The following is a 27,149-nucleotide window of genomic DNA, read 5'->3' as shown; positions in this document are numbered from 1 at the left end:
CTGGCGTAGTAAAACTGAGTTCTCCAACTGTCCAAGTGCTGCTTGGTCTCTCACCCTAATCCAGGTTGCTGTCACAACTGAGCTGTAAGACGTTTTTCCACAACACTCGGAGTCAGGAACAAGGCAGGACTGTGGGTTTCTATCACGAGCGCATGCTCTTCTGGGTACAGCACTCCTCTCCAGCTCTGCCACTCCCTGGCGGAGTGCCTTTTGGTGAGCCTCATCTCTAAATTGACAGTAATGACAGCGCTTACCTCGAGGGGTCTCCTGCGGACTTGATGGCATGATCCCCAGAAAGTGCTTAGCTTAGTGCCTGCTGCAGAGTGGGCTCTCAGTGGATGTCTGGCTATTGCCATCGCTGCTTTTGTTATTACGGTTAAAGGTGGGAAACGGGAAATTACTTTGGTCATTTCCATTAAGGTGAAGGTGACTTTGAGAAGAAGGAAACTCTCAAAGGCTTTCCTCCCTGCCACTTTCACAACTGCTTGGCACAGTCAGTGGACCTCTGCTCGTGCCTCCCAGAGGTGAGTGAGCACTGTCTCCTTCCAGCCTCCCCTGCATCTGTAGAACTCATGGGACTTGACATAAACCAACCGCAGGAAGGAGCGCAGGGGAGTAAAGAGCAACATCTCAGAGGCAGCTTTTTAGAACATTGCTGTTCTGGAGATGATGATCCTCCTCTCTTTCCCCAGAGATGCTGCCTGGAGAACCTCCAGAATATTCGCCATCTGTCCATCACCTGTGCCCAGCACCACGCCCCTTCCCTGTACCCTTCCTCGTTTTTCTAATGCTCGTTTCTTGTAATGCTAAACAAGTCACATGGGTTCCCCTTATGGGATTTTAAGCTGAATTAAATAGAAGGGACTGTAGTATAGAAATACAATATTAAAATTAATTTCATTGGTTTCTTTTTACTTGTTTTAATGTGGCTACTAGAAACTTTAAAATTATATAAGTGGTTTGTACTATATTTCTATTGAGCAGAGCTGCCTTAGAGAATTCTAGTTTTTTTTTTTCCCACTGGAACTTACACGCACAATTTAAAAATACTTAAGTTGGGAGGATGTGGAAGGTTACTAACAAGCTACATGCTTTCCCCTAAGCCTCAAGTTCTGTTTGTAAGCAGTTAAATCATCTCTTCATGTACTGAAGACCAAAACTCAAATGTCTAGGGGATTAAAGAGAACAAAAGAGGGTCCGAAAAAGAGAGATGGTCCCTGCTGGCAGTGTCCTTGTCCTAGGCTGGGAAGCGAGTTGGCCAAATGGTACTTAATTGTGAAAGGGAAGAGGAAAACAAGCCACTTCTTAATCCTAATGTTCTAACACCTCTCTTCTAATCTCTCTCTAGCCTCCATCTTCTAGGAGGGCAGGAGTCTTTGGGCTGGGAAGTTACATGGCCTTTTATGGGAGCTGGGAGGGGGGCCTGGGGATGCTGGCCCCTCAGAATAATAGGTAAAGATAAAAAACAGAGAGTAAACATTTGCTTATACTCAGTGGCCTGCGTTAGTAGGAACCAGTGATCTCAGTTTGAGTTAATGAGACCCAGAGAATGTCAAGGTACTGAGAAGGAACCTTCATATACAAGGAATATAGAGCAAACAGATGACCACAACAGTCTTCTCTGGATGATGAGCAGGCCATCCACTAAGACTCATCCCCAGAGGCAAATTTACGATATCAAAGTTATTTTCCTTGAAGCAGCGAGTCTTCAGTTTTCTCTCTTCCTGTTCACATATTATCATTTTGCCACTGAGAATAAACCAACGACATGTGAAGTGGAGACAACAGAACTCTTCTTGTCCTCCCCCAGATAATATGCTGATAGCAAAAATGTGTCACTCGTTCATTTCTGCAGGTGCACTCTTCTAAGTATTGTACCAAAGACATCTCTTGGGAGTTATTATTACTATTTATATTAAGAATTCTTCCTAGATAAACTATAGAGTCTGAGTTAATAGATGTCTCACATGATATCTTGGAACATTTTGGGGGTGGTGGAAAGTTCTTAAATATCTTGCTTTGAATATTGATTCTGTACTTTACAACTGATATATCTAAGTACGATATAAATGTGGAATCAAAAATCAAGAGAAAAATTTTAGAATATTTTAACTTACTGAAGAGATTATTGAAAAGTTATCATATTGAGATTTTAAGACTATGTTATTTCCCTGACATCTGATTTACTCTCTTTCTGTGGTTTCTGTTTCTTTAGTGTAAGAAAATTGTGTGGGCTTTTCTGACACCAAATACATCATCTCGTCACCAACCAGTTCTCCAATTCTCTGACACTAACTGGGTGTGCTACAATTCAGTCCAATTCTGACACTACCCAGAGTTAGCACAGACGCCACAGATTAAGGGCTTAGTCCCACAAGGTGGCCTCCACTTCTAATGCAGCTGCAAATCAGGTCCCCAGGCTACCTGCCCTTCTGCTTGGCAAGTTACCAATTTGGAAATTCCCACGATGCCTGCCCTTAGATTCGGTAATTCAGTAGAATGGCTTACAGAACTCAAGAAAATGTTTTCATTTCTATTACTGGTTTATTATAAAGGATATAACTCGGAAGCAGCCAAATGGAAGCGAGCATAGGGCACAGTATGGGGAGGGGGTGTGTGGTATTTCATGCCCCTCCTGGTGCACCACCCTCCCAGCACCATGGTGTGTTCTCCAACCAGGAAGCTCTCCAAACCTCACCACTTAGGGTTTTTATGGAAGTTTCATTATGTAGGCATAATTGATTAAACCAACTTTCATTGGTGATTAAACTTGGTTTCTAGCTCCTTTCCCCTCCTGGAGGTGGGGGTGGAGGTAGGGCGAAACATTCTAACCCTCTATTCACACAGATGTTTTTTGTGGTAACCAGCCTCCATCCTGAAGTTATCTAGGGCTCTTCTGTGAGTCATCTTGTTAGCACACAAAAAGAGTTTTAGATCTGTGCTAGGAATCAGGGACAAAGACCAAATATTTATTTTTTATTATACTCCCAAATGATCATGATAAATAGTACCAACCATTAACATTTATTGGAAGTCAGTGATGATGCTCATTGCTGTGTGGTGGGGGCTGACAGGGGTGTAGTGGGGAGAATGTGTAACCCTCAGAGATTCTGCTGGAGTAGACAGAGGGTGGGGCACGGGAATCAGCATTTTAATAAACACTCTAGGTGATTGTAGTTCAGGTGGTCCACAGATGACTCCTTCAAGAAAAAAAATATATCCTTTAAAGCAGTTTCGACACTGTTCTACCTTGTTTAGTCGAACAAAAGTTATGTTTTTATTCAGATTTAGAACATTAGGTTAGGTATATCTAAACTAATGTTTGTGAAAGATTTTATTCTAATGCAATTTGGTGTTATAGACCTCAATAGACACTCAGGCCGATTTGGTTTCTGAAACAGAGAGCAAAGAAGTACACTTGAAAATCTCTAGTGCCCTCATGGACTTCATCCAGAGATAGATACACTCTAGCAATAGATCAAGTATTAAAAAGCATTGCTTCTCAGCGTCATTACTGTTGACATTTGGGGCTGGATAATTTTGCTATAAGGAGCTATCTATGCATTGTGGGATGTTTAGCAGCATCTCTGGCCTCTATTCACTAGATGTCAGTAGCAGTCACCCCTTCCCTTCAGTTGTGAACCACAAATGTCTCCAGACATTGTCAAATGTTCCCTGGGGGACAAAATCCACTCTGGTTGAGAACCACTGCTCTAAAGGAAATCAGCGAAGTGTCCTGTGATAACCTCCCCTCTTCTTATTGCTCTCCCTTTAGTTAAATGGTTATGTATGCAAAGCAGCAGAGAGCTAGTTAAAGGCAACTTTGAACTCAAGGTAAATGAGAACAAACACTAAACCCTCCTCTGGCCCATCAGGTGCCTTATGGACCCCAAGGGAGAGTCCTGGAGGGATGGGGGTGGCAGATCTTTGCTGGCTGCCTTTTCCTCCCAGCATTTAAAGTGATTGTGAAAAAGACTAAGTCATTCTCACCCACTTTAACTACAACCCAAATTCCCCAAACTTGATCGTTGAAAACATCATCTTGTCAACAGGAACATTTCCAGGAGTTCTTAGGCGTTTGTGAAAGTGTACTGCTTCTACACATGCCCAGAACTATTATTACCATCAGAAGCAGGACCCGGGATTTCAGGGACCTCAGGGGGATCCACAGTGAGAGGAAAGACACCGTGGGAGATATGGCCAGTGTTATTTATAGTTTGCCTCAGGTTGTTGACACCGGTCCAAGCAATTCTATCCTTGCAGGATAAATCCAGGTGGCCAGTTCCACTTGGAGAAAGATAAATAGCTGATCATTGATTTTTCTATAGGTTCAGAAACTTTATGTGCAGCAAGAAGGAAGAAAACAGAAATAAAATCCTCTCTTCACCTCTGCTGTCCAGAAAATGAAATATGTCTTCTTAGACTCTGTTTGGATGATTCATTTTCCACAAGATGGTGTAACTGTGGAAACCATTTTCAGTTTTTCAGTATAAAATGAGAAGGGCTTTCCTAAACTTATAATCTTAAAAGAGCTGTTGAGGTATGCTCTTCCCTTACTGAGCCTAGAACATACAGTTGAAGTGGTTTGTGATGGATATAACTTGGTATATACATGGGTATAGCCCCAGGAATAAGGGCTACCAGAAAGACTTCCTTCCCCAAAGCTCCCAGTCATCCCAGTCTGGTCTGAAATTATAAAAGCATTGAGATGAATGAAGTTACAATTTACAGCCCAACCACAGCCCTTTAAAAAATTCAGGCATCCCTGGAAAAGTAACAGTTAAGATGACGTCAATTATTCATACTTTAGTGTGAATTAGGTTATTATCTGGCACAAAAATGAGGAATAAGCATAGACATTGAGACTCTGAGGGACATTTTTGAGGGAGATGGGAAAGGAGGGATTGTTTGGAGGATAGCAGGTCATCTAGAAAGAAGAATCTAAAGCAAAAATTAAGTGCTAACAATTTCTTCTTTTTTAGCGCTTTATTGTTAGTGCTGTCTTCTTCTTAGTGCTTTATTATTATTGCTCTTTTAAGCTCTTAAAGTAGCACATGCTAAATCAAACAATACAGAGGCATTTACGATAAAAATGTATAGTCTCCCCCTCTCCTCTTGCCCCACCAAATCTGGTTCCTCTACCATGTAAATCAGTGTTAGCATTTTGTTTATTGAGTATCTTTTTATTGGGTTTATAGGGTACATTTTTCCACATTTCTATAAACTCACACATGCATGTATAGTATACATGTAGGGATTCTTAAAAATTTTTTATTGAAACGTGGTTGATTTTCAATATTAGTTTCAGGTTACAGCAAAGTGATTCAGTTATACACATACATGCATATATATTTTTTCTTTTCAGATCCTTTTAGCATATAAGGTTTTAAAAGCTTTTTTAAACAAAGACAAGATTATTCCATATGCTTAGTTATCTATATAGACATCTTTCCAAGTTAATGCCTTTCTCTTATTCTTTATAATAGCTGCATATATTCTATAATATAGATATATCATTATTTATTCAATAATTTTTCTATTTGCAGATATACCTCTTATCTCTAGTTTTTATTATTAAAGATAATGCTTTATAATATGGGGGTCAATGAATAAACTGTAATGTAATATAATCGAATAACAGAGTTAAAATGAATGGACTAGATGTATATGTAACAACATGTTTAGATCTTAAAAACAATCTTGAGTGGAAAAAATATACAGAATAAAATTACCTACTACATAAAAGGTTAAACGTATACAATAAAACTGCATACTGATTATGGAAATGTAAAGATGTAACAAAAATTTTAACAGAAGAAAAATAATGCTTCAAAAAACATCCTAGTACATGTATCTGCATGTGCTGATGCTTTTATTTCTCTAAGAAAGATTTACAGAAAATGCCACCTAGGACAAAGATGGTGAATTTCTGTTCCTTTTTAACATGACATTGTTTGGAATGAATTTAAGGTTCTGTTTACCAGCTTTTGAGTATGTTTCAGTTTGTCTAATTACTTAAATCCTATTGGGTAAAGATAGAGATATAAGAAAAATAATGGTAATTTAAAATACTCTTCAACTGGACACACAATTCCTGGGGAGTTTGGACAGAACACATTTACCCTGACTATTCACTTTCTTTGTTCTGGAGCCTATTCTTTCATTTAGGGATGACAAAGAATTGTGTTCGCTTTGAGGGCATCAGTCTTATTTATAGTTTGATCCTGACTCTTGAAATAATAATATTCCAAAATCATCTGAGGAAAGCTTTTCTTAATGGTCCAAATACAAAGCATGGACAGTTTATCTACCCAGAAGAGATACAGAATAAAAAGAATCAAGAATAGACAAGTCTGTGACCTTGAATTTTTAGTTCAAGGGCTTACCCAATTTTTATATGACATAGATATCAACAATGGAAATGTGGAGGGCAAGAGACATGAGTGAGTACAGAGACATACGATCCAGCCCTGCCTCCATGTCTGACACATGTTCCTTGGAAGGTCTTCTACCTGTTCATGAATGTGCTTTAACAGCCAAGTAGGTCCAGGACTGGTGGCCTTGCAGGGGGCCACTCTAGGAAACTGTCTCAGCTGCAATTAATTTCCTCCTTCCTTCTTTTCTTCCATTCTTCCTTCCTGCCTTCCTGTCTATTAAAATATAGTTCACACATAACATTGTGTAAGTTTAAGGTGTACAGCTGCATTGATTTGCTATATTCATATATTGCAGTTTGATTATGACCTTAGTTTGGCTAACACCTCCATGGTGACATAATATAATGTGGTGGAAATATTTATGATCTAGTGTCTTAGCAGCTTTGAACTTTATAACACCCTATTGTTGACTATAATTACAATGCTGTGCATTACGTCTCCAGAACTTATCTTCTAGTTGCAAGTTTGTTTCCTTAAACAACAGCTTTCCATTTCCCCACCCTCAGCCTTGGTAATGTCCCTTCTACTCTCTGTTTCTAAGAGTTTGGCTTTTTAAGATTCTGCATATAAGTGATACTATACAGTATTTTTCTTTCTCTGTCCGACTTACCTCACTTATCATAATGTCCTCAAGCCATCCATGTTGTTGAAAATGACAGGATTTCCTTATTTCTCATAGTTGAATAATATTTCATTGATATATGCCACATCTTCTTTATCCATTCACCCACTGACAGACTCTTAGGCATTTCCATTTCTTGGCTATTGTGAATAATGCTGCAATAGACATGGGAGTGCAAATATCTTTTCAACATCCTGTTTTCATTTCCTTTGAATATATACCCAGAAGTGGGATTGCAGGATCATATGGTAGTTCTATTTTTAATTTTTTGAGTACTACTTTCCATAATGGCTGAACAGTTCCACCAGCAGTGCCTGAGTTTCCATTTCCTCCATATCCTTATTATCTCTTGTCTTCTTGACAAAAGCCTTTCTAACAAGTATGAGGTGACATCTCATTGTAGTTTTGATCTGTTAGTTCCATGATGATTAGTAATGTTGAGCATTTCTTCATGTATCTATTGGCCATTTGGATGTCTTCTTTGTAAAGAAGAAACTATTCTCTTTCTCTGACCATTTTTAAATCAAATTGTTTAGTTGCTTAAGTTGTGTGAGTTCTTTATGTATTTTGGGTATTAATCCCTTAACAGATATATGGTTTGCAAATCTTTTCTCCCGTTACTTAGGATGCCTTTTCATTTTGCTGACTTCTTCCTTTCTGTTCAGAAACTTTTTAGTTTAATGAGTCCCACCTGTTGATTTTTGCCTTTGTGGCTTATGATTTTGGTATCAGAGACTTCTTCACTATATATTTAGAAAACTTCTTATCCCATCCACCTGTTAGAATCCCCCCTTAAGGTAAATTATCTTACCTTAAACATTATCTAGTTGCAGAATTTATAAACTGAAACCACTCTCTAAACACCTACTGAGAGGAAATGGGGCAGGGCACAAGGGGACAATGAGGAGACTACTAAGCTGAGTACTACCTATAGATCCCAAGCTCTGGGGAGGAAGTCTTCCTGTCTCCCTGACCTATTGCCTCACCACTGTTCCAGCTGTTTTCCATGAAACTTGTAAATAATCAAAAATGGATCCAGATGTCCTTTCTCTTTGTTCCTATAGCTCACTGTGCTTACTACTATCTCAGAATTTATTGCATTCTAAAATTTTTAAATGAAAGTATTGCAAAGGCACGTTCCAACTGATACTAAGACTCTTTAGGTCTTTAATCTTCCAATACAAAGCCAAATTTACTATATATTCTCAGTGAGGCACAGGCAATGTGATTCTGCTCCCAAAGTACATGCCAGCCTTTAGGTGCTAGACAAATAATTTTCAAACTACACAGCTGGACAAAAATCATGTAGAATGTCTCACTCTAGTTTGGGAGTCCTGTACATATTTCTAACCAGCATTGTAACAGAGTACATACAGATCTGTCTCAGCCTACTGGATTATTAGTTTCTAGAATTCAGGACTCTGTTTCATTCATCATTTTATTTTTGGCTCCCAGTAGAGTGCCTGGTACATAGTAGGCACTCAACAAATAGTTGTTAAATAGCAAATAGTTGTTAAATTTTTAAAAATGGAGCATGGAAGGGAACCAATGTTTATCAAACACCTACTACATGCAAGGCTCTGGGCTAAGTGCTTTGCAAAATTTATTGAGTTGTTTGGTATTTGCTAGTGTTCTGTATGGTATGTGGCTCCAGGAATTGCACTAGGACTAGGGAAGATTATGGGAAGATACCTTTCAGTTCAATGTTAAAATCTTTCTAATGTTCAAAGCTGCCTGAAGATGAAGTTGGCTGCCTCAGGAAGGGTGAATTCCCTGTGACTGTGTATAGACTGAAGATGTTACGAGGACCCAAACATCAAGTGGGGTGGAGCTGTCAACCGGATTAGGCTCCCACACTTGGGTCAGGCGAAAAGAAGAGGCCAAGCCCAAGAGTACTGCACTTCTTCCTTACCTCCAAGTGAAACAGTTACCTCGTGATGAACAGTGCTGGCTTTGGCCTCTAAATTGGAGATATAATAGGGAGTAATGGGGTCTATATATATTCCTTCTAAAGAGCACAATTCTTCAGCACCAAAGGTTTCCATGCAAGAATGTGGGTCCTGTGTTGAGAAATCTTTCTAGGAATTCTCATTTGTATGACCTCCTGATCCTTAAATGTGCTATCAAATATCAAATTCCATTGGGGGAAAAAAGAAAAAAGCACTGTGAGGCACACGACGTGTTCACACATTTGGCCGATAGTCAGTTTATTATCTCTGCAACTAATCATATTTAAGGTATCTTTAAACCTGAGAGTCTTGTGATGTTTGCCTTGTAGAGTGGTTATAATCCAGTGTCTGGTTATAAATGATAAATCCTGATATTTAATGACAGTGTCCTAAGTTCACAACCACTCCAGCTTTAACTTTCACACAGGGAGATTAATTTGTGCTGGCCCCACTTTATTTCATTGGTTTTTTTGTCATCAACATCATTGCATCAGAGGTTTATCTGATTATTTTATGTAACTTCATCAACCAGAGGGTTGATTGATAACACAGGGACAGAGAAAGGCAGGTAATCTTATTATGACTTTGAGAACAAAGCTCAGCTCCCCATGGGGCATAGAGAGACTATAGTGAATTAAAACCCTGTCCAAAATGATATACACTTTGGCAGTGATATTTTGACAGTCTCAGTTTTGAATTATCTTCCCAGATGTTCTCTCAGCAAAATTAGAGAAACTTCATTTCCAGTGAAAGTCCTTTGACCCTAAGGTGGAAAATGACTTAGAATAGGAGCTTTTACCTTCTACAAAGTGACTTCTTCCCCTCTTGATCTGGGCTCATGGAAGCTGTTTTCTATTACCTGGAATTCAGGAAAAGTAGTGCAGAAACCACAGGCGTCTTCTCCTGGGATGATAAATTACTGATGCCCCAGAAGGTTATAATTGTTGATTTCTAGGGAACGACCTAGAGTGGCTTAGATCAGCTCTGCTCTGGGCAATAGAAAAAAAGCCCAGGTCCACCCCTTTCCTTCTCTTCTTTCTTGATACCTTAGTCCATGCAGGGAGCTGTGAGAAAACACCATAAATGGGGTAGTGTGTAAACAGCAAACATTTATTTCGCACAGTTCTGGAGGCTGTAAGTCTTCAGTGTCTGCTGAGGGCACATGGCAACCTCACATGGAAGGGACAAGATAGTTCTCTGGGATCTCTTTTAAAAAGGTGCTAGTCCCAGTCATGAGGGCACCACACTCATGACCTGATCACCTCCCGAAGGCCTCACCTCCTAAGACCATCCCTCTGAAGGTTAGGATTTCAGTGTGACTCTTGAGAGGATACGAATATTTAGACCATAGCCCTTGGGTTAGACTTTTTTTTTTTAATTCCAATGGATTGGTCCCATTTGCCATACTTACAATTTTGGCATATCCTAAATGAGTGGTGCCACGGAGCTACCTGGCCAGCTTTTAGTAATGTAGGACTTAGAGGTATCTGCTCCAGAAAAAAGGAAACGCCGTAGTCCATATGGTCCATCCTTTTCACCAGGAAACAATTAAGGGTAAACCTATGGTAATGAGCAGAGTGAATTTCCCAGGAGCATGCCCACTACTTATCTCTTTCCTAATATGACATAAAGTAAGCAGTGTTGGGAGACAGTTCTCTAAGGGCTTAGTTTCTGCAGGTATTGAAAATTAGGTACTGACTGCCTTTTTTCCATACTGTCTTTTCCCGATTGCTTGTACAGTGTACAGCCTTGGAAGATATAATCTGTGCCTCGAAAGCAAACATCAAATTTTCTTATAACTTTGGAAAATAGAGATAATGTCTCCTGCCAGAGCAAAGAATCTGCTCAGTGCCACTTATAAAAAAATTCAGATTACCTGACCTCAGGGTTTGCCTTGTAATAAAGTCCATTTTTTGTGCATGAATCATCTGGCCTTCCTCATGTTGCTTTGAGGGAGTAAGAGTTCAGAGAATTGGTGATAAATGCTGACAGCCTGGCTACTGCTATTGCTGTGAATAATAAACAGTCCTTTGTGTCTGACCCTGGAGATTTGTGTCTTCTAGTATCCATAAAACGTTAGTGGGCTAATTCCCTTGTAAATAGAGTAAAATTTCAGACATTTAATTCTTGAATAGTCAATGATGATTAAGTTTTCAAGAATCTTAGAGCAACAGGCAAAGAAGAGGCTACCAAAGTGGCTGGGTGATGGGTCCTGATTATCAAGGGAGGGCATAAAGTTGTTGCTAGGCAATGGGGTAGAGAAAACTATGTTTGGAACCCCAGAGAGGGTATATGGGGGCACCCCTTAGAATTTGTTCAATAGAAAAAGTTAATAGCAAACAGCAGCTATCAAATAAGGAAAGAGCAACTAAGGATTCAGAGTTTTGACAGTAAATGTTTGGACCATTTCATTTGGTAAAAATATGGAAGAAGTAGTGGAACAAGGAATTTATAAATATCCAATATGGTTCCTGAGAAGGTACAGAAATGAAGACCATGGCAGTTCTATATTTTCTTCCTGGCTAATTTCTTTTTTTCATCCCCTTTCCTTTCCCATTATTGGCTGATTTTAAAATATAGTCTTCACATTATCAAACATTCGGTAAGTTTATGGCTAAACTAAAAGAAAAGTTAACATCATCCAGAGATGGATACTGTGAACATCTTCCATAAATGGATATCATGATTCCTGGAACTTTGTGCTTTTACATTTGGGAGGAGAATGTTAGAGCATCTTCATTTGTACAAAGGATACTTGCATCTTGTCAGCAGAAGCATGAAGATGTTCATGTTGAAGTGTGGACGTTCAGATAGTTACAGAATGTGTGTGCATGTTGGGGGTGATGAGTGTTTATCTGAGAGCTGACTGGTCAAAGGGATAGATGTGCTGGTAATTTACTCATTATCACTGAGCTCCAAATCTACCCTTCTTTACCAGTTGGCTTCCTGTTGCCAAGAGAAGACATTAGAAAAAGGCAGGAAAAGGAATTCCCTCTTCCTGTTTGTTTGCATAGCACTTCATCCTAGCAGTGACAGTTGATTGCAAACTGTGGCTTCTTTTTGGCATCCCCAGAACCCATCACATTTTAATACTTCTGAGATGTTAGCACCATCCAGGCAGCACCCTCTCTCAGAGGTCCAAACCCCAGGGCCATGACTTCTCCTCCAAGCTTCCAGATTCTGATCACCCCAACTTCCCTCTTGTTTCCCCCAGCCAACAGGCATGTAGCTGTTTCCTGCACTTCTCTGTGTCACCTCCCTGATCTCCTTTTGTGCTTTAATCCCTCCATTTGTGTAACCAACTTCTTGTATTAACTTTTCTCTGTTGGAGTATGTCATGCAATTTCTATTTTCCTGACTGGACCCTGACAGATAGAACTGAATTTTTTTGTCAGGGGGAGGTAATTAGGTTGATTAATTAATTAATTAATCAATTAATATAATAGAGGTTCTGGGGATTGAACCCAGGACCTTGTGCATGCTAGGCATGCGCTCTACCACTGCACTGTACCCTCCCCCCTAGAACTGACTTTTTAAGACATATATTTTATTTATATTTTTATCAGAGAATTGTATTATAGATGAATATTAATGATATTTAAGGCTGTCAATTTGACTTACGGCTTCACTTGAGACAAGGAATCTGATGAAAGAAAGATACTAAAATTGTGAGCAAACGTGGATTTTGAGATAACTTACGAATTTCAATGATGATCCTGTTTCCTTTTTGTCAATATGTTTTAAGTGTTTCGTATAAACAGCATTATTTTTAGTTTTTGAGCTCAGTCACTCAGATTCTGACTTTAATGGGCAAATCCAGTCCATTCACAATCAGTATAAAAACTAATATACTTGGATATTAATTCTTCCGTTTCACTCTGATTTTTTTCTCCCTTAGTTAACTTCTCTGTTGTTTCCTTTTTCCTTCCCTATTTTCCCTGTTTTGGTCAGTCTAATTTTCATCTCTATTCCTTGAATAATCAAAGGTCAACTATGTGACTATAGAGGAATGTTTTCTTTTTCTTTTTGAGAAATACCAAAGTTTTAAAATGCTGCTTTTCTAATGGTTATGATCTCATCCATATGGTTCTACAAGGAAGTCTTTTAGGGAAACTAAATCGGCAGAAAAGATTCAGCAGATGTTATCCTCGGTGCTGTAGACTCCACAGTGGTAAGATTGCTTTGGTTATTGTTGGGGCTCAGGATGGGCCACCTCAAAATATGCTTCAATGGCATATTGATATTTTAAATTAAAGTTACTTAAGAAATGGCAGGTGACCCCCCTCTTTGTCTCCCTGAAAGCAGGAAATAAATCTCTCATGCGCAAGGTACACCCCCTGCATCTGGAGGTAGGACACCCTTATCGCCAGAGATAGGTAATTTGGGTCTGAAAAGAGTGCATAAACAAACCTTGTTATTTCTTTAATTTACCACCCCAAGCCCAAACTCTGCTTAGATTCTTCGCTAGGGACTCAAAGCCTAAGTTTTCTTGTCCTGTCTATTCCTCAGAAATTTATTGCTTCATCTCAAAATATAACAGCTGCCTGCTCTGGCCACTTCTTAGGTCCTACTTCTCCATGTGCATGAATTAAAATTTGTTTCTTTTCTCCTGTTAATCTGTCTTGTGTTAATTTTAATATTAGCCCAGACACAAGAACTCAAGATGGTAAATTTCCCGTCCCTGACACTATCATTTGGATACTTCCCCCCCAACACCTTCTCTAGAACATAAAACAAGTAAATTAAAAGAGAAAACTTGAAATCAAAGAAGTTCTGCTATGAAAAGAGCTTATTAACTGAATGAATGTGAAACTTGTTCATGCTTTTAGGCTCTGGTTGCTTTTTCCTCTCTAAAGAAAGCACTGCTTACACTTTCAAACTCCTATTCATCCTTTGAAAAGCAGCCCAAGGATCTTCTCTGCCCATCTGTCCCTGGCCACCCTCTCCAGACTTGCTTCCTTCTTTGTGTCCCCTCCACGGCTTACGATGCCTGTGTTACAGCCCCTATAGCATCATCCTGGAATGATTGCAGCTCTAGGCGGCGTGCTGTTTGAGAGCAGAAAGAGTTCCTTCACCTTTTTATCTCCAGTACTGAGTTACAGCACTTAATAAATGCTTCTTGGGCAAATGATTGTTTCACCAATGGTAAGTTGTTTATGTACAGCAGCATATTTCTGGCATCTCTTTCATTTTTGTTTTCCTAAAGCAACAGAAGAAAGCAATTTTAGAGTTAATGTTGCCCCTAAGGAACGTAAATAATAGCTTCACTAGTCTTATTAATATCATCCCCTAATATTTTGAGACCTTATTTGGGTTGAGGCCTTCCGCACCCATGTGTCTCTCTGCTCCTCAAAGATTCTTTTTTTTTTTTATTTCCATCACAGTACTGCTATTTTTTTTAACATTTTTTATTGAGTTATAGTCATTTTACAATGTTGTGTCAAATTCCAGTGTAGAGCACAATTTTTCAGTTATACATGAGCATACATCTATTCATTGTCACACTTTTTTCACTGTGAACTACCATAAGATCTTGTATTTATTTCCTTGTGCTATACAGTATAATCTTGTTTATCTAGTCTACATTTTGAAATCGCAGTCTGTCCCTTCCCACCCCCCGCCCCCTTGGCAACCACAAGTTTGTATTCTATGTCTATGAGTCTGTTTCTGTTTTGTATTTATATTTTGTTTTTGTTTTTGTTTTAGTTTTTTAGATTCCATATATGAGTGATCTCATATGGTATTTTTCTTTCTCTTTCTGGCTTCACTTAGAATGACATTCTCCAGGAACATCCATGTTGCTGCAAATGGTGTTATGTTGTCATTTTTATGGCTGAATAATATTCCATTGTATAAATATACCACATCTTCTTTATCCAGTCATCTGTCAATGGACACGTAGGCTGTTTCCATGTCTTGGCTATTGTAAATAGTGCTGCTATGAACATTGGGGTGCAGATGTCTTTTTGAAGTAGGGTTCCTTCTGGATATATGCCCAGGAGCGGGATTCCTGGGTCATATGGTAAGTCTATTCCTAGTCTTTTGTGCCCCTCAAAGATTCTTTGGCAGATTCCTACATGTGTACCAATGACTAACCATCTGAAGGCAATTTCAACCTTCTTGCTCATGGGAGCAGACGTTGGAGTCTAGCCTCACTAGTAGCCACACAGGCTGTATTCATTTCCAATGAGATTTCCTTAGGAATAATTCATTTTGGGGTGGTTTGAAGTTTTTGGCAGAGATGCTCTCATGAACCCTCATTCTTTAACCTAAAATCATCTTTTTAATCTCTCTGGCCCCAGGTTAAGGCCTCTATTAAACATGACAGCAACTGAGTATTTCCCCACTCCGACTGACATTCAACTTGATTATGGGTTCAGGCAATACCTAAAATCAATGTAAAAAAAAAGAAAGTGAATTCAGAAGGTTTGAAATATAAATCCGTTAAGGCCTGACATATTCTGGAAATTTTAGTGATTAGCTCACAGTCACCCTCTTCTCCAACTATGAAAATAACACTGTGAGTTTAAACTAAAATAAGTATCTTGGACCTCCTTTGTAAGAAATTTGTCATTTAGAAAATGCAGAGAAGCAATTTCCATAAGTTCAAGGGCTCCTTATTACAAGAGAGAAGATAGTTTATTTTCACTTTATCTGTTACAGAGGGAGCCAATAGGCAGGAGATATTTCCCAAACTGGCCGAGCAGGTCTGTCACATCCCTCTGTGTCAGAGATGTTCCTGCCGCTTCTTACTCCACTGTTCCCACCACCACAGACACTCACTCTTTCCCCTTCTAAGTACTTAAATCTTATTTTTCCTTTAAGAGCAGCCTAGAAATCCTGTATTCTGAACCAAGATAACTGGTTATTATTAAGAAACATTATAATTTTCAAAATTCTACTTGTCCATATTGGACTCTGCATCAACTAAAAAAAAACCCAGATCTTTTTTAATATGAATTGCTCTCAAGCCACAAGTTCCCTATTCTATACTTTCATAATTTTGTGCCTTCATTTCAGCTATTTCTGACTTCTCTCCAGATCTCCAGAGTCCTACATCCATTTTTCCACTCTATACACAGAAGGATTTGGTTCTGGGTGTAAGTTAGGTGCTGGGTGTACATCCTATATATTCAGCTGATGCTTTGAGATCAGCTGGATACATTGACCTTTTACCTTTCCCCTTGAAGCAGCAAAAGTTGGGACCAGCTGGGTTATTACCACCACTTCCAACCTCTACATCGATCCTGAAGGAGAGAATCCTACTCCTGGACCAGGGGTACGAGAACAGCAGGACGAGAGGTGATGCCACTACTCCCTTGACCTGTGCTCTAAGGCTCTGGCTGCTGAGTGGATGCTTTCATGCACCCATGGACTTAGCTTAGGGCGAGCTGGTATCCACTGTTCTCTCTTGCCCTTACATCTCACCCAATGCAGGGGCCGTCTGGAACAATTATAATTTGTCTTAAGTGAGCTAACATTAGCATATACTTAAGGAATCAGGCCTCAGGACTGGGGGTATACACTGAACAGGTAAACACATGGGCAGTGCTCTTGCCACGTCTTGGATATCAGGACCCTGTCTTATATTACTTCTAAGGAGAATCTTGTCCTTCCAGGGTATCCCTGAATCATTTTTGCCTTCTAGTCTTCATACAAGTAACTAAGTAAAATATATCCTATTAAAAAAAAACAAGAACAGAGACTTTGGAACATCACTAGAGACTTTCATTCATACTGGTATTAATTACGTATTTGGGGCATATTTGTTCCACAATAGCCTTTTTGTGCATGTGCAGAATTCAGCTCTGTTCCCAAAGTACACTGTGAGATCCCTTAGTGCAGGTGCAGAATTGTAATGGTAAGCAGACTAAACCTCAACCTAGTGGCCAATGAAAAAGGGTGTCTCCTGAGTGTCCATAAAAAGGCTAGAGTGGAAATTTCTGCCTGGTAAATGTGAGGGAAAGGCAGGAATGTATCTGACCTTCTCTCTTGGGGAGAACTAGCCCAGGGTAAGTACCTTGGTGGTCCACAAGGAACTGAGTCTTGGAGTGGCCTAGAAGCCTCATGCTTTGTCCACTGACAGGCTGAAACCATTAATTACTCGTACGACTTCCAGATATCTGCTCTTAGTAGACGAAAGAGTTTGGGTAGATTGAGTCACGTTATTTCCTTCTTTTCCTGGGCAAACTGTCAGACTGCACTTCTGAGCTTTCTTAGAAGACAGGTGTAGCAACGTGCTTGAGTTTTGTCGGTTGGAAATTCTAAGTGGATGCTGACACTGAGTTCAGGACTTGCCGCCTCAAAATATACCACTTGGATATATCGATTATTTTGAATTTTAGACATTTGAAAAACAGTAAATTTAAGAAGAGGTTTTCTCTGGACTCCCCTATTTGCCTAAAGATAGAACCTCCAAAAGTAACTCAGCTGTCGTAGATCCCCTCCCCAGGAGTTTCATCAACCAGGGAAGATTGACTGTTATCACAGAAAAGACTAGAAGTCGACACCACACCCAGACTTTGTCACCAACTATCGTACCTCCCATCTGTCCTTCTAAGGACACATTTATCTTTCCTAAAAATCATTTACTGTCCCCTGAGGGGCCTACATTCCTCCTCGCCTTTCCCTGTTAAAATGTTAAATCTGGATTCTAAGCTGCCTTGGAGAGTTACTCATTTTCCCCTGCATGTCTCCCATGTACACACGAGGCACATGTGTTACTACACTCCTTTGGTTTTCCTCTTGTTAATCTATCTTTTATTCCAGGGGTCTTGGCTAAAAACTCCTCCCCTATAATCATTAGCATAGATGTGAAAAGAGCAGGATACAAAATTGTTTTTCCTAAGTCATCTCAAATGTGTTTTTGGAGAAGTAGGAGGACATCTGCCAAAATGTTAAAAATTGAGAGAATCAGTTCACTGAAAATGCATATCCCTTCACCTAGATCCAGGACTGCCCCACACTCTGGAGGCCTCTTTGTTCCTCCCGCCTTGCTTCTCTCCAAGAGATGAGGAGACTTCTAGGCCAAGAGGTACACCCATCTGAAGCGCATCTCCCACCCCCAGGCCCCTCACTTTTATTCCATATGCTTCAGGTATACTGGACTCTGGAATGCCTGCTACTTTCATCTGTTTTGGGGTCTGTCTTCCTGAGGTTAGATCACATCCACTGTGCACACCTCTTGGCCCAGAGGTGGCCAAGAAACCCTTGTCTGTGGGAGTGAGGAGCTGTGATATTGATGTATAGGGCAGCGAATAAAGGGAAGGCAAATATGTAGGAAACTAATAGTAGATAAAGCTGATTAGTACAGTTTGTTATGTAGCTTCCTCTGGTGCCATCTCCAGACATCCAGGCTCTTAAGTTATCCCTGGTGATTAACTTTTTTTGGTTTTTTTAAAATGTACTTTTTTTTTATTGAAGTATAATTGATTTATAATGTTGTATTTTCAGGTGTACGGCAAAGTGATTCAAATATATATGTGTATGTATATATACACATATATATTTCTGTGTGTGTGTGTGTATACACATACATATTTACTTGTGTGTGTGTGTGTGTGTATATATATACATGTGTGTGTTTATATATATATATTCTTTTCCAGATTCTTTTCCATTATAGGTTACTAGAAGATACTGAATACAGTTCTCTGTGCTATACAGTAGGTCCTTGTTGTTGATCTATTTTATATGTAGTAGTATGCTATATATGTTTATTGCAAACTCCTAATTTATGCTTCCCCACAACTGCTTTCCCCTTTTATAACCATAGTTTGTTTTCTATGTCTGTGAGTCTATTTCCAGGTTGTAAGTAAGTTCATTTATATCATTTTTTTTAGATTCCATATATAGGTGATATCATATGATATTTGGCTTTCTCTGTCTGACTTACTTCACTTAATATGATAATCTCTAGGTCCATCCATTTTGCTGCAAATGGCATTGTTTCATTCTTTTTTATGGCTAAGTAATATTCCTGTCTGTCTGTCTATCTATCTATCTATCTATCTATCTATCTATCTATCTATCTACACACACACACATATATACACCACATTTTCTTTATCCATTCATCTGTCAATGGATATTTAGGTTGCTTCCACATCTTGGCTATTGTAAATAGTACTGCTGTGAGCATTGGGGTGCATGTATCTTTTCAAGTTAGAGTTTTCTCCAGATATGTGACCAAGAGTGGGATTTTTGGATTGTATGGTGATTAACTTTTGTTCTTCCTGGTAGAGAGGAGAGGAGGTACAGCACTGAAAACTTATGTCCTGCTCTTAGGTAAATAGAGGAAAGGCAGGGAGGTTTTCTTATATCTGCTTCTTCTCAATTGCCTTCAGCTCAAAATAATCCTTATGCCAAAGTGACATATTTTGGAGGTAGCATATTCTGCCACCCCACAGATGGTGCTTGAATGCATGAACTGAGGTGTCACACATACATATGCATAAGGTCCCTTGTGGTGCAAGATGGACCTGGGGGTGGGCAGAGGAAGGGGACTGGCTGCAGGCCAGGAGACTAGGGATGGACTCTCCTTGCATTGCCATGTTCTAGAACAAAACTTGTAGGAGTTTGTGAATTCTACATTTGAACTTGGCTTCTAGGTGATTATGAAGATATATTGGTAAGGTAAAAGATAGAGTATATTTTATTATTTTATGAGTTTGCCTTATAATCTTAAATATTTGGGCACATGGTATAGGAGCCTCCATTTGCACCCAGGCCCTGCAGGGACAGGAACAGGCCTGCTTAAATATACCCATTATCAACATTTGGCCACATTGGCTTGCCATGTCTGTCTGTCTGTCTGTCTGTCTGTCTATCTATCTATCTGTATCTATTTATCTGTCTATCTCAAGCTGCCTTTTTAAAAAATACTGAAACATTTGAAACCATGCTCTGTAGAGTTAACAGAAGCTGATGACTAACAGGAATTCTTGAGCTCATCTTACAGAGCAACAGATAGGAGAACAGCTTGTTAAAACCCCTCTGCTTGTAAACTGCCTTCCTTGATGAAGCTCGCTTTAGTCATTTTTTCCTTTTCTTGCTTTTTTCCCTCTCTTTAATTGCATACCTTCCCAGCTTCACGTGGCCCAGTTGTTTTTAAGAACTTGGGGTCAGCTCTTGTCCAGTGTGAGCTGCCTAAAGCTGCTTGGGACCACTGACCCTCAAACTGGGCCTGTGCAGGTGTCCGATGAGTGGTCTTTTGACATCAGAGGGCCAGAAAACTCCACCCTCAGATCATGCTAAGTGCCTCCATTTTGAATATGCAGAGACATGTAACCCAGGTGCACCTGCACAGAGCACCGACCTTTCCCCATGCCAGGACCACCCTGTTTATCCTATAAATGTCCCAACTTCAGGGAGGTGGATCAGACTTATTCTGTCATCTCCTCACTTAGCTGCCTTGTGAATAAACTCTCTTCTCTGCTATAAACCTCAGCATCTCAGCATTTGTCTTGCTTCACATCAGGCAAATGGACCTGGTCCATTAACACATTTGAAAGTACGTTGTAGACACCATGATACTTCATCTCTAAACATGTCACCATGTGTTTTCTAAGAACAAGGACATTCTCCTATATAACTGTAATATCATATCACACCAAAGAAGTTTGATATTGATATAATTAAATTATCTGCTATATAGCCTATTTTCAAAGTGTCTCCATTGTCTTAAAAATGTCCAATTAAGGTATTATACATGTCTTTTTATTCCATTTGTTTAGTTATTCTTTTGTGTTGTCATTTATAAAGATGTGAGTTCACGCTGGATTAGAAAAAGAACAACTGGTTCTTCACCTCAGATAGTTTGAGAAGCACTGTCCTGAAAATGGTGTTTGGCAGGAGTGTGGAGTGCGTATGTGTGTGTGTGTGTGTGTGTGTGTGTGTGCGCTTGTAGGGTTGAAGGTGTCAAGGAGGAAGACATTTCCCTCTACCCTTCTAGGCTCTTCTGGCTGGTCTGAGAACTAAGTTGACAAGATGCAGATTAACAGGAGAAAGTCAAACAAAGTCTAATAACATGTATACATGGGAGCAGCCCAGGAAAACTGAGTAATTCTCTTAAATGGCCCAAGCCCTCACCTTGAATACTATCCTTAGCTAAAGACAAAAGAGGATGTGAGAGTGGGAACAGTCAGTTATGGGAGGTTACCAGGAAAGGCACAGTGAACAAGAATAATTATGGTGCAGATTTAAGTCTTTGCCTTTCCATTGATAAAAGTTTCTAGAGCTTTGGTTACCCTCCTTCTCCAGGTACGAAGAGGGAGACACACTTATAAATGGAGATTTCCCTTACAAATGTAAATATTTCTTACAAAAGGGCAACTTCTACTTGGTTTTCAGAACTCCTCCCAAGTCTGCTGTTTATTAGAAAATAACCACCTTAAAACAGTGAATATGCCAAAGAGACTTATTTTAGGGTGGCAAATTCTGCTCCTCTACAAAGGGAAAGAGATCAAAGAAAAAGTCGTTAGTTTTTGATTTGGGGCTTTTTTTCCAATCTAGGATCCAAATGAGAATCATCCATAACATTTGTTTTTCATGTTGTATAGTAATAAAGTTATGAAAACACTAAGAAAAGCTTCCTGTTAAATAAGGGTCAAATTAGATTGCTTGATATAATTGGTGGAAATGTGAAAACACTAAATGCATTTTATGGAAATAGAATGCATGGTGTTCAGAATTTTAAGGGAGTGAGAGGAGAATAAATGCCAACAACCTTTGAGCCTTAATTTCACAGTTTTTTCCAAGCCTGTTATTCCTTAAGGATATGCTCCTGCTTTTCCCTTCTGTAGGTTTCTACTATGATTTTATCTTTATCCTAAAACTGAAGTGGAATAAAGGCAATGTCAGATAAGGGACATTTTAAAGTAAATAACACTTTAAGCCAGTTGTGTTCACATGTTTTTAATAAACAAATTTGCACTTTGCACATTTGTAAATCCTTGCAGTGTTAAACACTGATTTCCTCACTTCTATCTTGGGCAGACTTCCTTTTCCAAATCCTCACATGTGACAGTAAAACATTGATGTTTGTGAAACACAACCATTTCCTGATACCTCATTCTTTTTCATGGCAGCAAACAGTAATGTTATAAGCATCTGTCTTACGAGCTTTCATTCAAGAATAAAAAAATGTTCTTAACAAGAAATGTAAGCAGATAGGGTGGAGGTCCCCAGAGAAAAAGAACCAAGCATGGCTTTCCTGACATAAGAGAAGCCATTTTTGGCCCAAGCCTTTTTGTGATCTAAGTCTGGCCACAATGCTTGCCCTTGGACTGGTCTCAGTAATTAGTGATCTTAAGGGAAGAAAGGGAATGCAGGAACAAAGAAAAAGCAGTCAAGAAACAATACTTTAGCTCTAAAACAGAATCCTAGCTCCTCTTCAAGGAATATACATAACAGTACTGCCCAAGACAGTAGCCATTAGCTATTTAAGTTCAGCTATTCAAATTTTAAATAGTTAAGATTAAATTATAATAAATTAAATTAACATCAAATAAAATAAAAAATTCAGTTTCTCAGTTGCATTCGCCAAATTTCAAGTGCTCACTGGCTACACGTGGCAAGTTGCCATCATATTGGACACCGTAAATATAGAATATTTCTGTCATTGCAGACTGTTCTGTTGGACAGCCCTGTTCTAGCATTACCTATAACACTTACCACAGTTCTGTTTACAGAAGATATTAAAAAAAAAGAATGTGAAATAATACAGAACACATAGTATTACTAATAAGGTTACTTTTAGTAAGATCAAGAAAAGTCACATTTATGGTTTATCATTTAAAAATGAAAGGGTTGGAATGGAAAGAGATAGACATTAAGAGACCTTTTTAAAAAACACACACCGATAGTACAAATAAAAGAGAGTACCTGCACTGTCTGTTTTCACAGTTGTGTGTATGTGTGTGAGAGAGGTTGTTGTCAGGATAAAAATGAGAGTCTTCATGAATTATGTAAGGCCTTAGACAAGTGTGAGGTATTGTTAGCAATAATTACAACAACATAAACAGCAGTTTGGCTATTCTGGTTTTGAGACAAAAGGAGACGGGGTAGTGACTTGAAATTGAGACACACTGGATCTTTTCCCTCATTGTTTTTTCTCACTAGGTTTTACCATAGAGTTTGCAGACTCTGACTCGACAGGGGAGCTGCATACACAGGAAACGTTGAGAAATGTTGCTGCTTTCAGGAGCATCAACATGGCCCTCCAGACAGACTGGTTAAGCCCTGCAACTGGCTGAGCTTGTGGACAGGAGTCCCGTCCTCTTCTGGTGAGCAGCATTCTTGGGTTCTGAGTCCCACCCCTGATTAGGAAACTCGCCATCCTAGGCAGAGAGGCTGTGGACTCTCCAGGGCCTCCCTCCCTAAAGACTCCCGATTGATACCTGCCCTCCAGCACCGCACTGATATTGGACTGTCAGTGGCTTTTTCTTTATTCCTTTTTCTTTTAAATTGAATGCATGGATCATGAAATAACAGCTACACAGAATGGTTTTGCTCAGCAGAATATAAAGATTATTTGCAGGAAAATGTTGTTTTACGTATAAGTGAATAAAAATATAATGAATATCGTCTTAGGATCATGGTAAGAAGTATACAAAGACTCTCAGAGCTGAAAGAGGCATTTTAATCATTTAGCCCAAAGATGAGGAAGTCCCTGCTGAGAAGTAGTCCCCAGTCTCTGCTTAGGAGGTACCCGTATGTCAGTGAGTGTCCTGGCAGGAAATAGATGGCACAGTTTAACTGGGGAACTAGAGAGCGTCGATTTACAAAACTGTAGGCGGGCTTCATGGAAACCAGCAAGGAACAGTGCAGTACTTTAAAACTAGCAACATCAGGGAGCCCTGCCTCCCCTGTGCCTGATGAGGCAACAGAGGCCATGGTTCTTAGACCTCTGAGAGGGTAGCTTTCTTGGTCCACCCAGGCTGCTATAACACAATACCGTAGACCGGGAGGCTTAAACAACAGACATTTGTTTCTCACGGTTCTGGAGGCTGGGAAGTCCAAGATCAAGGTGCTGGCAGATTGGGTTCCTGGTGAGAGCTTGCTTCCTGGATTGCAGGCAGCCACCTGCTCACTGTGTCTTCACATGGCAGAGAGAGGGCAGGCTCTGGTCTCTCTTCCTTTTCTAAAAAGGAAGCTAATCCCATCAAGGGCACTGCATCCTCATAACCTCATCTCAACTAATTACTCCCCAAAGGCCCACTTCCAAACACCATCACTTTGGAATCAGGGCTTCATGTGATTTTGAGGGGAACACGGATACTGAGTGCAAAGCAGCAGCAAGTGGGGAGGGCTGCCTGACAGGAGCCATCACCTTCAGTAGAGGGATGAAGACAATCTGACACAAGGGGGGCCTGGGGAGTAAGGACCCCCCATCTCACTTTCCACAGCTCTCCTATTGGCCAGACTCACCAAGAAGCAGGAGGATAAGGTGGCCAGTTGATCTGGTTTATGTCAGTCAGCCTCTTTTACCACAGAGCAAGAGGAATAAGGATCTGGAGCGGCAAATAGAAAATATACAGCTGCGGGGGAGGGTTCAGCTCAAGTGGCAGAGCGCATGCTTAGCATGTACGAGGTGCTGGGTTCAATCCCCAGTACCTCCTCTAAATATAAATGAATAAACCTAATTACCTCACCCCTCAAAAAAAAAATAATAAAAAGAAAATATACAGCCAGCCTCTCAGGCTACTTATTTCCCTGGAATGAGTAAATGCAGTAATGTGTGTAAGGCTCTTTGTGTAGTATCTACAATGCTACAGAAACTTAATAAATGCTAGTGTGCTGAGTATAAAATTTATAGTCCCAGACTTACTCCATTTTTCAAAAGTTTAAAAACTGAGATAGGATCTAGAGTCCCCAATCTGTTTAGCAGACTGCAGAAAATAGTCTTACCAAATTATTGAAACTCAGTCATTTTTGAAAAATTCTTTTTTTTTTTAGATAAATTGCCACATTCAGGGTTTTCCTTTCCACTTTCTTCTCCATTTCTCCCCTTCTTCCCAGGTCTGATCTAAATTTCTGGAAGGATCTTACAAATGATGTAGGTATCAGTAGTGTGTGGCTCGCTGCCATCCTATGTCCTCTGTGCTATTATCATCTGTTCTTTCCAGTTCTGTGGTTTATGCCACATACTTATGCTCTGAGTCTTCCAGGCTTTATTCTTAATACAGGCAGACCTCGAAGACATTGCAGGTTTAGGTCCAGGCCACCACAATAAGAGCAAACATTGCAAAAAGTGAGTCACACAAATTCCTTGGTTCCCCAATGCATATAAGTTATGTTGACACTATGCTATAGCCTCTTGTGTGCAGTAAGTCTAAACAATGTACATACCTTAATTTTAAAATACTTTATTGTTAAAAAAGGTAATCATCGTCTGAGCCTTGGGTGAGTCGTAATCTTTTTGCAACAGTAGCCTCAATCATCACTGACCACAGATCATCATAACAAATGTAATAATAATGGAAAAGTTTGAAATATTGTGAGAATGACCAAAATGTGACACAGAGACATGAAGTGAGCAAATGCTGTTGGAAAATGGCACCAGTAGACTTAGTCAACACAGGGTGGCCACAAAGCTTCAATTTGTAAAAATCACAGTTATCTGCAAAGTGCAGTAACATGAGGTATGCCTGTACTTACAATCAACCTTCAGAATTAAAAATTAATAAAACCAAATATCTTTCAGCCTCTCTTGCCCCCTTAGCTAGATAACCACATGCAATGAATTATCTGTTCAACCACACACAGCAGTCTTCACAATGTGGTGTTAAAGTCTGTTATTAAGAGTCAAATATCATAGAATTCTGTCTGAAGCAATGAAATTAAGTATCAGGAGTAATAATTAAGAAAGATAGTCAACTATGATTCTGTTTATTATAATACTGATTTTGGGGTGCTTCATATTTATTAGGGAGTGAATAAGACTGACCACCCAGTAGCCACACATCAGTGATGTTTGACCTACCTTGTCAGGAAAGACTTTAATTTTCACGGATGTGTATGTCTGAAGTTTGGCTCTCCACTGAGTTTCTGCTTCCAGGTAATAAATCTTTTTCTTTCTCAGCCTCACTGATATGAAAATGGAAGGAAGTTTGCTGTGATCTCTGGGCTTCAGTTTGGTAAGATGCCACAAGGGGATAAGGGAATAAGACCAAAAGATAATTTGATTATTTGATGTATTTGGAAGCATATCCCAATGCTCTGAAAACTGGAATTTTGACATTTTGAAGTAAGATTAATGTGGTCTGCACGCTGGGCCAACACCCAAACTGGGTAAGTAGTATGGTGCCTGTTCTAGGCTTGAAGGTATTGCCTAAATCCAACTAATGGCCAAGGAATGTGGAACCATGGAAGTCAAGAGGATTTAGTTAATCTTCGTCAGCCTTTTGTGATTTGACCCTTTGTGGTTAGTTCTGAACAGGTTCTGAAGTTTAATTCCTTTGTCCATGTTACCATGTGTGCATCCAAAAGAAAAATAAGAAGAATCCCATCCTGCCCTCCATATACACACCTAGAGAGCCAGCAGGGATTAACGCAAGAGCCCACCTTGCTGAGGGCTCTGCCCAGTTATATAAAAGACCAAGTATTTACATTCATCCTCATTGCTAGGACACAATGTGTTCTCAGTGTATTACTCTTGTTACCTTTTGAGTGGTGGTATTTGGTTACTCACTGAGTAACAGGAGAAGAACCAGTATAAATGGTAGAGAGATTATAAGAGCAAACACCTATTTAGTGCTTTCTTTGTGTCAGGCCCTGGGATAAGCACTTTTCGTATATTAACTTATTTAATTCTCCCAGTAACCCTATGATGTAGTTACTGTTCCTAACATTCCCATTTTAATGGATAAAGAAACTGAGGCAGAGTCATTTATTCAATTAATATTTATTGAGTGTCTACTATGTCCCTGATACTGGCTTAGGAAGTCGGAATGCATCAAAGCATCCCTGCCTTCATGGAATTTACCATCTAGTGGTGAGAGGAAAAAAAAAACTATAATTATATAAATTATATGGTAAGTTAAAAAGTGGTAAGTGATACCAAAAAAAAAAAAGTAGAGTGTTAAAGAAGAAGAGTGTTCTGTGTGTATTTGTGTGCACGTGCAATTTAAAGTAAAGGAT

At 39.5% G+C, this 27,149-nt stretch overlaps 1 protein-coding gene across 7 annotated transcripts in view; it reads left to right on the top strand.

Annotated features, from left to right (window-relative positions):
* BBS10 (Bardet-Biedl syndrome 10) overlaps positions 1 to 27,149 on the top strand; it is a 140,284-nt gene that overhangs the window by 55,892 nt on the left and 57,243 nt on the right. For 6 of the 7 annotated variants that reach the window (XR_010383132.1, XR_010383129.1, XR_010383131.1 and 3 more), the window contains 2 exons: positions 23,130 to 23,293; positions 26,092 to 26,146. The gene's annotated coding sequence lies outside the window, so the exon portion shown is untranslated. Of the gene's footprint in view, positions 1 to 142; positions 525 to 23,129; positions 23,294 to 26,091; positions 26,147 to 27,149 lie in introns of those variants that run through there. The other variant, XR_010383134.1, reaches the window with a different exon arrangement.

This window comes from Camelus dromedarius, chromosome 11 (assembly GCF_036321535.1).
Source record: "Camelus dromedarius isolate mCamDro1 chromosome 11, mCamDro1.pat, whole genome shotgun sequence".
NCBI lineage: Eukaryota > Metazoa > Chordata > Mammalia > Artiodactyla > Camelidae > Camelus > Camelus dromedarius.
The sequence above is the reverse complement of the archived record's forward strand: the minus strand, read 5'-3'. Positions and strand labels throughout refer to the sequence as shown.